At 45.0% G+C, this 14330-nt stretch overlaps 2 long non-coding RNA genes across 2 annotated transcripts; one reads left to right on the top strand and one right to left on the bottom strand.

The window, feature by feature from the left end:
* Positions 1-4282: 4282 nt before the first annotated feature.
* On the bottom strand, positions 4283-10298 carry LOC146892127 (uncharacterized). The gene is made up of 2 exons (XR_015005251.2): positions 9959-10298; positions 4283-6728 (listed from the first exon to the last, which is right to left on the bottom strand). It is a non-coding gene; the product is annotated as an uncharacterized LOC146892127 (long non-coding RNA).
* On the top strand, positions 9078-12234 carry LOC146892126 (uncharacterized). Its single transcript, XR_015005250.2, has 3 exons — positions 9078-9444; positions 10839-10932; positions 11591-12234. It is a non-coding gene; the product is annotated as an uncharacterized LOC146892126 (long non-coding RNA).
* The last annotated feature ends 2096 nt before the right edge of the window (positions 12235-14330 follow it).

The following is a 14330-nucleotide window of genomic DNA, read 5'->3' as shown; positions in this document are numbered from 1 at the left end:
AATCCAGATGTCTTTCTTGAAAATACCGGGGAGCCACAAAGTATCACGTGGTTTCCAGCGGCAGCACAAACAATGGACATCAACACGGCCCTGTACTACAGCATGGACCATGGACATCATTATGGTCCCTGGTGGCAGCCTGGCCTACGGACATCAATATGATTTCAGGCAGCTGCACAGATCACAGCTATACAAATAGTCCTTGATGGTAACACAGGCCTCCGACACCAACACAACCCCATCTGCAGAAGGACAAGGCCCTTAGTAGCAGTATGGATCACAGACACCAACATGAACCCAGGTGGCTGTACTGGCCATCCACATCAGCATGGCCCCTGATTGCAGTAAGACTCATGGTTAACAAAATGGCTTCAGGTAGCAGCATAAACCGCTGACATCTGCATGACCTTCGGGGGGAACACAGGTCATAGAAATCACACAGACCCAGCTACAGCCTGATCTTCATTTTCTCAATTGAGGTTCCCTTCTCTCAGATGACTTTAGCCTGTGTCAAGTTGACATAAAACTAGCCTGGAAAATTTGCATATAGGATTAGGTATTGTTGGAATACATGACTGGTTGGTAGAGTTTGGAGCCTCCCCATGGCCTGGCAGCTTGTCTCATTAGCTCAGCAATATGGAGCTTCCTCCTTCCAGCAAGGCTGCCTGCTTTCTACCTAACCATATCTGGAGAATGTCCTTATCTGAAAGCTGTCTCTACACCAGATGCCTGGTTCATCTTTAGTTTGACCCTTGACACAGATCCCTGCTAAAAAGTCTTGTGCTGGGAGCTCTGCCATTAGACCCTACTGTCAGACACTAAGCCTTGTGACTGGAGCATGCCACTTAATGCAAATTAGGGTTTGACCCCAGGCTTCCAAATCCTATGTATTCCTTATACTCTGCAATAAAGTTGAGCTGATTCACCAAAATCCGTCTCCCGGAGCGCTGTCTCCATTCTTGCTCATGGGTTCTACACAGCTTTCTGTTGCCCATTTTGCCTCTTTCCTCTCTCGACCTGGTGGCTAATGGGCTGAGGGGGAAAGAGGACTCTTACAAAGTATGTACAGTGGTAGAGAACTTGTGTGAAATCCCCATCTCCAGCAAGGCGAAGGAAAAACAGAAAGGAAAGCTTGCACGTGGATATAAACACGAATGTACCGGTTTGTTGTTGCCAGCCAGGTCCTATGCACAGGGGCACGTAGTTGTCCTCATTTTATCTTCAGACCAAGTCTCCCCAACTTGGCTTTGAACCTCTGATCTTCCTGCTCAGTTTCCAGAGTGGGTCTCTGTGCCACTGGGGATGAAACCAGAGCACACAGGAAGCAGGTCAGGAGATCAGGGTCACACTTGACAATGGGAGTTTGAGGCTGGTGGACTACATGAGACCCTGTCTGTTGGTGGGGAAGAAGCTTCTTCACAGGGACCCGAGTGTGTATCCATACGGATACAGTGTAAAGTAACACTATAATAATTATTCTACATATTATCTGAATCATATACTTGATGCCTGTTCCAAAGAGATCAGCAGCCACACAATGTGTGGTTTGCTTGTTCAGCATGTGCTTGCTTCTCATATCCTAAAGGAAGAATATTTTACAGCCGTGGGTCAGACACGGGCTTTCTAGTGTAATTCTGACCTTCTACTTCGGAGAGGTAAATGCCCTTTAAGCCATGGTCTCTGGGTTGACCAGCCCATTAATTTTAGGGCTGCAAGGTCACTGCAAAGAAAACACGTGGTGAATTGCATTTTAATTTGAGCAAATTAGCAAGTTTCAAGGCAGCTTTGTGGGGGAGGTGGTTTTTTTTCTTTTAAGAGTTAATGAGTAGAAATTCTGATCTTTGTTTCTAATTAATTTTCTCCATTCTCATTTGCATTTTATTTGTTAAAGTCCCGGCTAGGCTTTGTCTGGGTGAAACAAGAACTCCTCAGGAAAGGGACTGGGTCTCCAGTTTGACAATATACTTGTGATGAAAAGCTTCTTGGGAGCCGGGGCTGGGGTTAATGTGCTGTGTATCTGCATCCTGTGTCTCAATCAGCTCCTCCAGTGAACAGCTGTTCTGAATCATTTCTGGTGGCTGACGAGCTGGGAAGCACAGAGTCACTCGGCAGCTTCTCCTCCGTCTGCTGTCTTCATCCTCTTTCTTTGTTGCGTCCCAGCTTTGGAATCCTTTCGATAAGTCGGCCACGTTTTCAAAGCTGGTGCAAGATCTGTCTCTGAGATCAACAGCCCCAGCCTAGGCGATTCCTGGCCTTGAATGAAGGACTGCCATTCCCTACCAGTCCCTGAGACTCTGGGAACAGAAAGGCTGGGCCCTTAACTGCCCAGCACTGCTAGAGTCTGGCCTCGGGCTCGTCCAGTCACTGGTACCCATGTTTGTAGATTATGTCTTTTCCAGAAAGTTATTGTTTATGGCCAGTTTGCTTAGCTATTCCTTGTGCTTTGAGGTGGATATGAGTTTGAAGGGCTTCCTATGTCCTTCCCCACCCACACACCAGTTCCCACCCCCCCAATGTTTTCTCTTCACGTTCAGTACAAGACTCCCTTCTTTCAGCTTCTGTTCAGTCCCAACCTCCTCTGCCACCTATGTACATAGATCTGACCTTCCTTCACCTGCCAGCATTCACAGTGATGGTCTGAGCAAGGCAGCTGCAGCGCCATTGCCTGCTCAGTCCCTGGAGGCTCACTGTGAAACTCAGGTGTGGCAAGTCTGTGTCTTCTTTCGACTACAACTTCTCCTGCCAACAGTCTGTCTCCTCTCTTGTCTGGACACCAGGCAGCTGTGGCTCTTTCAGAGGACCACAGGGATCAAACTGGGTTCACACTGAATTGAGACCTAAGACAGTGTTCAGTCATGCTGACTGTCCTCATGAAGAAAGGCTTCTAGCACCTCTTCCCCATTTCCACCCTCCGCCAGTGATGCTTCCTGGGTCCGTAGACATGAAGGGGCAAACGGGTGTCACTGTGAAGTAAGTGGGTGTCTTTCTGGTAGCTGCTACCTTAACTCTAAGACATACCATAGTCAAAAAATTAGAATAAAAACAAAAGAAAAACAAACAAACAAACAAACAGAGAACAGCCCAAGAGAAGACATAAGAAACAGAGACCCACTCATTCACACACTCAGGAGTCCCGTAAAAACATTAAACTTAAAGGCATAATATAAATGCAAAGGGCATTCTTCTGTTGGTTTCCTGAGCTCTGAGGGGAGGTTCTTGATAGAGACGTCCCATTTAGGGCTGAGTGTTCCAAGGTCTCTCACTGTCAGCCTAAGGTCTAGCTGGGGGTCTCTGTATTTGTTCCCATCTGTTGTAGAAGGAAACTTTGCTGATGATGGCTGAGCAAGGAACTGATCTATAATGCTAGCAGAGTGTCATTAGAAGTCACCTATCAGTCTGTCTGTTTGTCTGTCTATTTATCTATCTATCATCTATTATCTACCTATTAATTATATATCTACCATCTATTATCTATCATCTATCTATTATCTATCTATCTATCATCATCTATTATCTATCTATCTACCTACCTATCTATCTATCATCTATGATCTATCATCCATCTATGTATCATCTATTATCTATCTATTTATTATCTATCTATCTATCTATCATCTATTATCTATCTATCTATCTATCTATCTATCTATCTATCATCTATCTACTATCTATCTATCATCTATTATCTATCTATTTATCCATCTATCATCTATCTATCTATCATCTATTATCTATCTATCTATCTATCTATCTATCTATCTATCTATCTATCATCTATCTATCCACTAGAACTGTAGCATTTGGTTTTACCCTAGGTCCTTGGACTATTTAGTCTCAGGTCCTTGCTCACCATGGCAGTGTCAGGTCTTTGTTCCATTCGTGGAGTGGGGCTTTCAGTTGAATCAGAGATTGATTGGTGACTCCCACAAGCTTTGTGCCTCTGTCACAGTAGCTTGTCCTGCAGGAGGCCATCATGGTAGATCAACAGGTTTGTGTCTGGGTTGGTGTCCATGCTTCTCCTGTGACAGTGACTGTCTTAGTCAGGGTCTCTATTGCTGTGAAGAGACACTACGATCATCATGGCAACTTTCTCTCTCTCTCTCTCTCTCTCTCTCTCTCTCTCTCTCTCTCTCTCTCTCTCTCTCTGAGACAGGGTTTCTCTGTGTTGTTCCAACTGTCCTGGAACTCATTCTGTAGACCAGCTGGCCTTGAACTCGTAAAGACCCGCCTGTCTCTGCCTCCCAAGTGCTGGGATTAAAAAAGTGCACCACCACTGCCCGGCTCACATAAAGGAAATCATTTAATGAAGGCTCGCTTACATTTCAGAGATTTAGTCCTTTATCATCATGCAGGAAGCAAGGCAGCACACAGGCAGACATGGTGCTGGAGAAGAAGCTAAGAGGTTTACATGTCAACAGGAAGGAGTTGGAGGGTCATACTGGGTGTAGTTTGAGCAGAGGAGACCTCAAAGCCTGCCTCCATGGTGACACACTTCCTCCAACAAGGCCCCACCTACTCCTTCAAAGCCACACCTCCCAAGAGTGCCACTCCCTAAGCTTATGAGGGCCAATTACTCTTCAGTACCACAAATGCCTTCCTGTGCCCAAACCACTAGACTATAGGAGTGAAGCCTCTATGTAGACCAGCTCAACTCGTCTATGTTCAACCTCAAGCCGGTTACGTACTGGAACCTTAAAGCTGTAAAACTCATGGGAAGAAATTTTCCTACATGTGATCACCATCCAAAACAATTTTTATGGCATTGTACATAAAGGGTGAGAGACTGACAGAATCTTCTACATAGTCAATTTAAAAATTCCATCAGCCGGGCTAAAGGAAAGGCAGGCGTCTGTCCGTGTTTTTCTCTACTTCGCACGGCTAACGCTAGAGGAAGGGAACACTGCTGTGAATTCTCAGACGCCAGTGCACGTCTGCTCTTGTGGTTCATTTATTTCTACATTAGCCTCCCTGAAGCGTATGATGCTATTAATATTTCTCAGTGTTCAAAGGTTTACATTTCATTGTGTTTTTATTTTTCTTGTATCTGTACTCAAGTCTTCATCTTTTAAAAAAAATTAATGAAGTGGGATTCTGAGATCATTTAAAGCCTAGATGTTCAGTTGATTTGTCTTTGGTCCCAAGCAATAGTGAACTTGAAACTACTGTGATGCTTCTGAGAAAACAATTCGGTTAGTGAAGCTTCCCAATAATGGAGCTTTGGTGCAGAAGTTAAATGTTCCCCTCCAGGCTGTAGAGATGGGTTAGCGGTTACGAGCACTGGGTGCTCTTTCAGAGGCCTTGAGTTCAATTCTCAGCAACTACGTGGTGGCTTCCAAACATCTATAATTGGATCTAATGTCCTCTTCCAGCTTGTAGGCATGTATACAGATAGAGCATTGATATACCTAAAATACACAAATGCAAATTAAAAAGAATTATTTTAAAAAAAGTTCTCTATCAAAGTACCACCCCATCTCTTAGCCTACCGAGTTTCAGAGCACTGGCTTCTTTTACACAGCAAACTCCTGCTTTCCTTTCTTCTTTCTTTCCTTCCTTCTTTCCTTCCTTCCTGCTTTTCTTCCTTTTTTCCTTCCTTCCTCCCTCCCTATTCTCTCTTTCTTTTTTGAAACAGGGCCTTATAATGCAGCCCTGGCTGTCCCAGAACTCGCTGTGAAGACCATACTGGCTTCAGACTCAAAGATATCTCCCTACCTCTGTCTCCCAAGTGCTGGGACTAAAGAAATATATCACCATGCCTGATTTACATAGCAAATTCAAAACAAGTGCTGGAAATCACACATTTGAGTTTGAGAAATGTCCATAAGCACTAGAATTTCTATCATGACTCTTGAATTTAGAGTCTCTGGTTTCTATAGATTAAGATTCCAAGTGAGGACATGCATTTTCCACCCAGTAGACCAACTACATGGAAATCTCTGAAAACGAAAAGCAGTCTTCAGTAGAAAGCTGTGCCACAGGGATAATTTGGCTGGTTCTTGAGAACAGTTAGTTACTGGGCACAGCCAAAACTGGTGTTTGTCTTCTAACAGCTCACAGTACCAGGCGGCACAGAGGACAGGAGCCACAGGCGGTGTGTCTCAGAGAGGGCTGCTGTGATATCCAAAGGCGTGGATCCCAGAGGAGGGCTTGTGCCTTCCCTACTGTTCAGCTGGGGCTTGTCTGGCGCTCGGCAGCAGTGACTGGGGGGAGTACAGATTGGTAGAGTCTACTTGTAGGGAAAGAACTTCTGGTGCCGCTTATGAACACATTCCAAAAGATAAAGATGCCGGTGGAACTCAGAGTAATTCAGACCTGGTTATGTTGTTGCGGGTCTCCAACTGTATCTCCGGAGTCACACTGAGAGCTGTCCAGCAAGGTTCTGGACAGGAACTCCAGGATTTCTGACTCAGCAACTCCGGACTAGATGAGCCTTTTCTTCTTGAACAACCTCCCTGGCGACGCTGATTCCGCTGCCCGGAAGCACCAGACGGCATCTGCTCTTCTCTCTTCACATCTTGCAACAAGGGAGTTGGCCACCATCGCTTGCATTTTGGCAGAGACAAAAAGGCAGACAGAGAAATCGAAATGCAATAAATAGAAAGAACGGGCTTGCTTCTGGTGTGGTCTTCGCAGCGGCTCCTGCAGGGGGAAGTGGGAGGTGGACTGGCCAACACCCGGTCTGAGAGATCTGCGGCACACACTTGACTTTCTTGGGTTTTCAGTTGGAACTGGGAACAAAAATAGAGAAACTGTCAGTTATTATTCGAGTCTGGATATTTGGGGCCAATTATCATAGGGTTGTCTGCCTTCAGCAAGAGAGCGTGATCTGCCTTCCTGTAAATTGATAAACACTTATTTTTCAACTTTTTTTTGTAGGCAATAGATTGTTCTGCTGTTGTGAATGATATTCCTATGTATGGTTCATCTCTGGTTCGTTTGCATATGGAGTTTCTCTAATTTCCCTTACAGGAAGTTTCTTGTCTATAAAAAGGAAAATCAAGTTGGAGAGATGACTCAGCAGTTAGGTGCACTGGCTGCTCATCCAGAGGACCTGGGTAGTGATTCCCAGCACCCACATGGTGGCTCACAACTCTCTGTGCTCCAATTCCAGGGGATCCAATGCCCTCTTCTGGCCTCCGAGGGCATCAGGCATGCATGTAGTGCACAGACATACATGCTGGCAAAATACTCATCCATATAAAATAAAATAATAAAAGAAACACAAATAACTGAGGAAAAATCATATTGATAATGACAATGGCTCAAAGCCAAGTCCCCTTTTGTTTTGTACTCTCAAACACTGGCTCAGCGTGTGTTCTATGGCACATGCATGCGGGCGCAAGTGACATAGCTTGAGACAAGGAAAGCTTAGTCCCTAAAGCTCTTTTGAGGCTCACAGACCACGCAGGACCAAGAGCTGTAGCCGAGACATTTTAATGGAATATAATAAGTGAATTTAGTGACATATGAACCCTGCTGTGAAAGAGGAGGAATCCTGGAGAGATCCATGCTGAGATTTGGAGAGGAAATGGCAGCAAGGTGGGAGGTGGTCATGAGAAGGGAAGGGGGTACAGTTTGGTAGACCCTGGGCCATTGAGTACCATGCTGCCGTAGTAAGCAATTACCCCCAGGACTCAGGGATGAGAACAAAGTTCAAGATGGACAAGACAGCTTCTCTGCATAACTCCCTTACAAAAGGTGGTTCTGGCGTCCATGCGGTCTCAATTGTGCACCCTGTAACACTTCACTTCTAAACAGGGGGTGGTGGTTGGACAGACAGACTATGAAAGCCTCATACTCTAGTGGACCCATATGCCTGGGGCAGAGAAGCAGAGTGGACACAAGGTAAACATTAGAAATGTCTTTCTGAGTTTATTTTATGTGTATATGAGTGTTTTGCCTGAATGTGTGTCTGTGCACCGTGTGTGTGAAGTGAAGGTGGAAGACATCAGGTCCTCTGGGTCTGTGACAGGTGGCTGTGAGCCACCTTGTTGGTGCTGGGAATTGAAGCTGGGACCTCTGCAAGAGCACCCAGTGGTCTCAGCCACAGAGCCAGTCCCAAAGCTGCTGAATTTGAAGGGGGAGTCGGTAGCGCGTTTGGATAAGGCCCCGTGTGTCACAGAACACAGAGAGGGCTCAAAGCACATAGGTTATGGCTGAGGAGGAAAATAAGAAGCCAGATAGTTTGGGAGCAGTTATGTTGGGGACATATGCCTTGCTCAAAGGACAATGGGAGCTCTTGAGGAGTTAATGAAAGGAACTTCTGGGGTCTTTTTAGCGACTTCTAGAAGATTCTGCTAGTTTCATTCTGAGTCATGGGTTGGAGTCAGGAGAGTAAAGAAAGAGAGAATAAGTGAAATTCATGGATAATTTTATAAAAGAGTCTATTTATTTTATTTGTTTTGAGTCAGGCTCTTACTGTATAGCTCTGGCTGTCCTGGAACTCACTGTGTAAACCAGGCTGACTTTGAACTCACGAGATCTGCCTGCCTCTGTGTCCCAAACACTGAAATTAAAGGTGTGTACCACCACGCCCAGCTTAAAATACAGGTTTGATGAGTTCATCTTTAGCTGACAGCAAATACTTAGTGTTCAATATGAACATAGTATTAAGCAATTTAAAATTAACTGCTTTATTTACTAATTCATTTGGCAGTTTAATTATGGTTCTTACAAATCCACAGAAACCACAGTTGGGACCTTGCTTTGGAGGTTAAATATATGAGTACTGTAATCCTCCTATACTTTTTTTTTTAATTTTATTTTATTTATTTATTTATTTATTTATTTATTCATTAGAGACAGGATCTTTCTTTGTAGCCCTGGCTGTCCCTGAACTCCTTTATGTAACTCAGGTTGTGTTGACAAGAGGTTTCTTTCCCAACCTGTCCCGCAGTCCCAAAGAAACATGCAGAGGTCTCCATTAATTATAAACTGGTTGGCCTATTAGCTCAGATTTTCTTATTAACTAACTCTTACATCTTACATTAACCCTTGTTAATTCTTGTCTGTGTTAACCATGTGGCTTGGTACCTTTTATCAGTGAGGCATTCTCCTCTTGCTTCCTCTGTGTCTGGGTGACGACTACAGACTCAACCTTTCCTCTTCCCAGAATTCTCCTGTTCTGGTTGACCCACCTATATGTCCTGCCTGGCTATTGGCCAATCAGCATTTTATTAAACCAATACAACTGACAAATCTTTACAGGGTACAAGACCATTGTCCCACTGCAAGGCTGGACTTATAGAGCTCCTCCTGCCTCTGCTTCCCACTACCTGTGGTTTGTAAAGTTATCTTTTTCACATGGAAACAATGCATGGAAATTCTGATTGGGTGAAAAGGATAATTCCTCAGGAAGGATGATAAACAAGCCCAAAGTCTGGGGTTCAACGCAGGAAAGCTCTCTGATGGGAGAAATTCATATAGAAATGTTGAACACAAACGGTAAGTGTGCAGAGGGCCCGCCAGCTGCACTCTGGGTGGGACAGCAGTGTTCTCTCTGTTTTGTGGTGAATCGCCAAGGGCCTGGGAACTTAAGGGACTGCGCTGCTGGAAATGTGGTGCGGCCCAACCTAGATTTGTTCTGCAGGCATAGGAAGTGGGAAGGAAAAAAAGGAAGAGTAGGAGGGAAAAAGCAAAGGAGGGAGGGAGGGAAAGAGGAAGGGAGGAAGAGAGGAAGGGAAGAAGAGAGGAAGGGAGGGGAGGTCCCGGATGTCACTGGAAGTCAGTGCAATCTTCTAAGACACCATTGCTACAGGATCCAGGAAACATAATCAGATCTGGGCCTGAGAGTTTAAGGTGAAGAAGGCCTGGCTTGTCTGCCTGCCACAGTCTTCGGGTACAGGATTTTGGCTTATCCTTCCTGTTTAAGTGCAGGGCATCTTGCTGCACCAAAGCGCCTGGCGTTTTGTGACACCCATGAGTTCCGATGGCTGAGGTTGCTTCCGTGGGAACTTACCTGGGAAATGGTTAGAAAGAAGACGGCCGGGAGAAACTGCTGCACCCTCCCTTGTGATCAGCTCTTTGCAAGATGCAAAACCAGAGCTCCGGAGAGTCTGTGTTTTGTCTTTTAAGTTAGGGCAGCCAGAGGAATTCAATCTGTGGAGAACTCAGGCTAAGTCCTGTCGCAGTTGCGTAAGCCGTGTCGATGCCAGATCTGAGAAGGATCAGATTTCTTCAAAATCCTTTTCCCACATTATTTTAAACTTTTCACAAAACCCAAATATACACAGGGATAGATCAGGTCTGGGTCATAACTTAGGGGTGGGATACTCGCTTAGCTAGCTCAGGGCCTTAGGTTCAATCCTCAGTGCAAGAACCAACAAAACAGACAAAACAGCATCAATAAAACCCTACAAACTCAAAGATCAAAGCTAAGAACAAATCAATAAATATATCAAAATTATTAAATAAATAAACATAAAAATTATTATTTCTTAGTCCCAGGAGGCAGTTCTCTGAGGATCCTCAGATGGGGACAAAGTCTGAGATTAAAGTCCCACAGAAGCAGAGCATAAAGCTTCTCTTCAAATGCCACAGTATGAAAGTAGTCTAGGTCGCTACCCATGAGAACAAAACGTAAACAACTAGTGTTGTCTGGAGTTAGTTTTCAGACTGTTTCCCCGCAGATTCAGCATCACCACATTCTTTGTGTCTTAATGTTGTCTTCCAAGTATCCTGACACTGGCTCCCTAGTATCCCGATTTACTCAATTTCCATAATTTGCCAAACAATTTGTCTCCTCGTTGATGCTAAGGTTGTTCTGAGTTTTTTTTGCTTTTTGTTTTCAGTTACATACAGTACTGAAGTACATTTTTCAATCTCTTTAATTTCCATAGATTCTATAGATTTTTATACAGTCCATAAAGTCTCAGGAGGATCCAAAGTCAAAAGACATGAACATTTTCACGGTCTCTTTTCTGTAATATTGAGGTGAGAAAGTGCTTTTCTTATTTAAATTGTTGACATAATAGAATTGAACTTGCTTTGAAAATAATGACAGAAAAGGGAGGGGGTGTGGCTCAGAGGTAGAGTGCTTGCTCAGTACGTGTGAGACCCTGAGCACACACACACACACACACACACACACACACACACACACACACACGAGGAGAACTTGAGAGCTCTGCCCCCTCGATTATGCAACATGGTCAGAAAATTAACTTAAGCTGGGTACTGGTTAACTCTGTAGAAGACTCATGACTGTGTGGTGAGCATTAACAGTTCTTGCCACAGGCAATCATGGTTGAAAGTCCAAGGACAAAAAAGATGTTGATCGCACACAGCAGGAGAGTAAGGGACACCCACCCCGGGACCCCATTTCCTGCCAGTGCTGTTTTTCAGCTGGAGCTGTATCTCACCTCTACCTGGCGGCCTTCCTCATATTTTCATCCATGAGGATCTGACACCCTGCTTGATTTGTTTTAGCTCCATTACCTCAGCTCAGGGGACTAGAAGTATCAGGCCGGAAATTGCTAAGAGGCACCCTAATCAACCTCCCAGGGAGGCCAGTTGTTCCTCATCCATGCAGTCCCTGCATCCGGGTGTCCCCCCACCCCATGTCACCAGTACAAAGATCTCTGTTTATTAGGTCAAGTGTGTGATGAGCCCAGCATGCCCACGTGAGGTCTCAGCTTCTAACCGAACAGAACAGACGTCACAATCCCTGGTAGAAGGAGGCTTCCTGTGAGCACTAGGACCTCCAAACTATTCAATCCCAAGATTTGATGGGAAAGCTAATTTCTCCCATCCATTATCTGGTGTAAAGTTGAAAGGGTCCAGGAATGGAGGTACATTCCTATAGTCTCAGTGCTTAGGAAGTTGAGACAGAAAGATCATGAGTTTGAGACTAGACTGGCAAAAGACCCTGCCTGTAGGCCCCTGTCTTCCCTTGCTCCCTGGGATGCAAATCAAGGACTGTTTTGGCTAACCAACTAAGCTTCCTGCTAAATTCTATGCTCTGCTATCCTAGCCTGGTGAATTATAGGGTCTTGTATTACTTTGGAAAGGTAATTTCCCAACCTGCCCGGGAGAGTTCACGGCGCCAAGGTCCCTCTCACCTGTCTGCCACTGCCCCGCACCTCTTGCCCACCTGCCTGCGGAGAAGTTCTCACACGGCGCCTGTTCCCCCAACCCCCTCTGGCTGGGAGGGGATTCCATTACTGGGGGAAAAAGTATATTAACTCTGGATAAAGCTAAATAAATTGGTATTCACCTCTTGGCGAATGACCCGGACTCTCTATGTGTGTGTCTCTGTGTTTAACCCCTAGGCCCTTGCCGAAGCTTGTGGTGGTATGGAGCCGTGGACCATACCGGGAGGGTGGTGATGCAGACCTCAGGTGATTCAACACCTGACCCCCCCCCCTAAAAAAAAGTGAGAGAAGCCATTGGTGTTCCCATTCCTGGTTTCTGAAACCATGGGAGAGAATTCATCAGGATAAAATTTGAATTATTGCCTCTGGAACTGCTGTTGATATATAATGTCTGCTATGAGGTGTTAAGAGCTGGGGCCAGTGAGGACCTTTAGGTGTGATTAGGGGTCTGTGCTCTTGAGTACATTTCTTCATGCACAAGAGTAAAATATAAATAGGTTGTCTCTCGACTGAGCCTACCAGGAAAGCCATATTGGCTGGGTCTCTTTTCTTCTTCCCGTCTCTTGCCACAAGATGCCTGTGCTCCCTCCAGACTCTGGCATCTGGAAGACACCCTGATACAGTTTCTTAACTTTGGACCACACTCTGAGCTCAGATAGACCTGCTTTCTTTGTTACTTAGTCTGTGGCCTTGTGCTGCCAATAACGAAAACAGGATCGGACAGCAGACTCCTTGTTTAAATGCTTGGTTAGTAAGTAGTGCATTCCCATTTTCAGGTCTGTAGGTCAAAGGTCAGTTCATGGCTTGTTTCTGGGGGTTGTGCTTTGGCTCTGCCTGACCCTCAGAGAAGCAAGCATGGCGAATTTGTGGCTATCCCTCCCATGCCTCTCCTGCCTCCAATTACTTTGCGGCCTGCGTGGTTCATCTTCCTCGGATACGTTTTCTTGAATACGATGCCACGGTTCTGGTTTCATTAAGAATATATTGCACTCACTGAAAAAAAAAAAAAACCTTAAAATTTAAGAACCCACCATGGAGGGAGGCTCCTGGTTTCTTTTTTCTGGGGTCACTTTCCAGGCTGCAGTAGTCCTGAAGTTACTTAGGTTTTATTCTTGGCCTCTAGAATTACTTGTCTCTGGGCATTGGAAGAGAACTCAGTGTTGTAGGACGTTTTGTTCAAACTCTGACACTCCGTAGACTGCCAATAAAGCTTACTTTGAATCACAGGGCGGAGCTAGCTACCAGCTGACTAAAATTAGCCATAGAGGTTTTGGAGGACCAAGGATATCTAGAGAGACACAGGAAGTAGTAGGGTGGGGCTTAGAAAGACTCTTGGCCCTTTGTGGATCGAGGAAGGACAGTGGAGGCCGGTAATCCCGTCTCGGATCATTCAGATTCTTACCCCATATCTGACTTCTGAGGTTTTATTGATAAAGAATAATTAGATAAATGTCACATCTGGTATCCAACAAAACAGTCACTCGCCTTCAGCTTTGCAGCCGCTAGAGTAGCTGCCCTGACTGCCTTTCCTTCCCTCCTCCCAGGCCCCTGGCAGAGATCTGGAGTTTTTCCCATTCCAGGCTGCTGTTCTGTTTTTCTGATCTTTCACCCCCTAATACCTGACTCTGGGTTTTTATTATTTTATTTATTTCATCAAACAGCATAGCCATTCAATCTAAACTCACTTATAAGACTAACAAATATCTTTCTTTTGTGCCAGGACTCACAGATGTGAGTCTGTTCTACCTTGACTAAAGGTCAGAGAGATTGGGCTTATTCTTGCTCTCTCAAAGTTGTTAGCAGCAGGTGTGTCTACAAATAAGAGATCCTGACCTAGGGCGTGGTTACTTAGTATTTTGAGTATAGAGGTGGATCCTTTCACCTTGACCAAAGATCAGAGAATTCAAGTATATTCCTGCTCCTTCCAGAAGATTAGCAGGAGGTTCCACGGACTGGCTGCCTGCAGGATGCTGGTCTATTCCTTGTATCATGTTAGTAAGGTCTGTTGCCTCCCGTCTCCCCTTTTGGAGTGAAGTATGTAAGCCTGTGGAAAATAAATGCAGGTGAATTCAGTATTCACTGAATTTCCCTTCCAGAGCTATTTTGTGTTTCTGTCTTTTATTTTTCTAACATCTCTGTTTTTGAGGAAGAGACTAGTCAGTCGTCCTCAGCAGCCATACAACCTAATATGGACAAGTTCAACAGAACCACCATATATTGACTGCCCACACATGCTTC

This window comes from Myodes glareolus, chromosome 14, assembly GCF_982192425.1.
Source record: "Myodes glareolus chromosome 14, mMyoGla1.1, whole genome shotgun sequence".
Lineage (NCBI taxonomy): Eukaryota > Metazoa > Chordata > Mammalia > Rodentia > Cricetidae > Myodes > Myodes glareolus.
This window is presented reverse-complemented; position numbering and strand designations above follow the sequence as displayed.